A 2,175-nucleotide genomic window follows, 5' to 3' on the forward strand; every position below is an offset into this window, starting at 1 on the left:
TGATTGCTGCCTCCTGTACAATGTCATAAACCTCCATCCATACTTCTTCAGGCACTCTGTCTATCAAATCTAGTCAAACCTATTGTTCACCTCCACTGTATATTCATCAGTGATATGCTCTGGGTCAAACCTGAATGGCCTAGTGGTTTAAGAACATAAGAACATAAGAGACGCCAATGTTGGATCAGGCCAAAGGCCCATCCAGTCCAACACTCTGTGTCACACAGTGGCCAGAAATACCAGTGCCATCAGGAGGTCCAGCAGTGGGGCCAGGACATTAGAAGCCCTCCCACTGTTGACCCCCCCCAAGCACCAAGAAGACAGAGCATCACTTGCCCCAGAGCCCCTAGCTATACCTTGTGGCTAATAGCCACTGATGGACCTCTGCTCCATATGCTTATCTAATTCCCTTTTGAAGCCGTCCATGCTTGTAGCACCCACCACTTCCTGTGGCAGTGAATTCCATGTGTTAATCACTCTTTGGGTGAAGAAGTACTTCCTTTTATCCGTTCTAACCCGACCGCTCTGCAGTTTCATGGAGTGCCCACGAGTTCTTGTATTGTGAGAAAGGGAGAAAAGTACCTCTTTCTTTACCTGCTCTTTCCCATGCATAATCTTATAAACCTCGATCATGTCACCCCTCAGTCGTCTTTTCTCCAAGCTAAAGAGCCCTAAGCGCTTTAACCTTTCCTCATAGGGAAAGTGTTCCAACCCTTTTATCATTCGAGTTGCCCTTTTCTGCACTTTTTCCAAAGCTACAATATCCTTTTTAAGGTGTGGTGACCAGAACTGCACACAGTATTCCAAATGAGGTCTCACCATTGATTTATATAGGGGCATTATGATATTGGCTGATCTGTTTTCAATACCCTTCCTAATAATCCCCAGCATAGCATTGGCCTTCTTTATTGCAGTCACACACTGTCTCGACATTTTCAGTGAGTTATCCACTACAACTCCAAGATCTCTCTCTTGATCAGTCTCTGCCAGTTCAGACCCCATCAATGTGTATTTATATTTAGGATTTTTGGCTCCAATGTGCATCACCTTGCACTTGGCCACATTGAACCCCATTTGCCATGTTGACGCCCACTCACCCATCCTTGACAGATCCCTTTGGAGTGCCTCACAATCCTCACTGGTTTTCACCACCCTGAACAACTTTGTATCATCCACAAATTTAGCCACTTCACTGCTTACTCCCATCTCCAAATCATTAATGAACAAGTTAAAAAGCAGTGGACCAAGTACTGATCCCTGCGGTACCCCACTGCTTACCACACTCCACAGAGAAAATTGCCCATTTATACTCAAGTGTAGCCTTAAGGTAGGTTAGTGAGCCATGAAGATGAGATTCAAACACGACGGAGTCTCTGTCTTCTCGTGAGATGTTTCTTTGGCCACCAACAGAACTCCCAGACACTTCAATGGTTCCAGGAGCTGCCCTCAAAAGAGCAAGCGCAAATAAACTGAGCAGGCCAAGTCTACACACAACGGCAGACCTCCTCATTGTTGTGAGGACAGTTTACCACCAATTCCTAGCATGGGCTGTTTACCACAAAATATTCAGGCAAGGAACTAGCATCAAATGAAGAGATAAACCTGAATATCAGCATACTGACAGTACTCTATTCCAACTCCTCATGTCCACAAGTCATCCTTCTCTCCAAATCAATGGCTCGGATCCAGCTGAGTGTGTCCGTCAGCACAAGTTTCCACCTCTGGAATGGGACTTTCTTGCCTCCTGGCCTTTTTCACCTGCTATGACGGTGGCGAACCTATGGCACGGGTGCCAGAGGTGGCACTCAGAGCCCTCTCTGTGGGCATGCGTGCCATCGCCCCAGCCAGGCCCAGATCATCATTAAAGTGTCGAATTCTCTGCCAAATAATTTTAAGTAAATGAAAGCATTTGGGATTGCTTCCCTTACTTTGTTTGGATCATCTTCAGTTAATGTATGAGTGGTTTTTTCTAAAGTAAAACCTCAGTATTCAGGTTAAATTGCCATGTTGGCACTTTGCAATCAATAAGTGGGTTTTGGGTCGCAGTTTGGGCACTCGGTCTCTAAAAGGTTCGCCACCACTGTGCTGTGAAGTTGTACTTGGTGGGTGAAAATCTTGGCACCCACAGGAACACCCATCTGGATCCAAGCCAATGTCTTATTTCCACGTTGCGTG

This window comes from Gekko japonicus, unplaced genomic scaffold, assembly GCF_001447785.1.
Source record: "Gekko japonicus isolate JY-2015 unplaced genomic scaffold, Gekko_japonicus_V1.1 scaffold707, whole genome shotgun sequence".
In the NCBI taxonomy this organism is placed as follows: Eukaryota; Metazoa; Chordata; class Lepidosauria; order Squamata; family Gekkonidae; genus Gekko; species Gekko japonicus.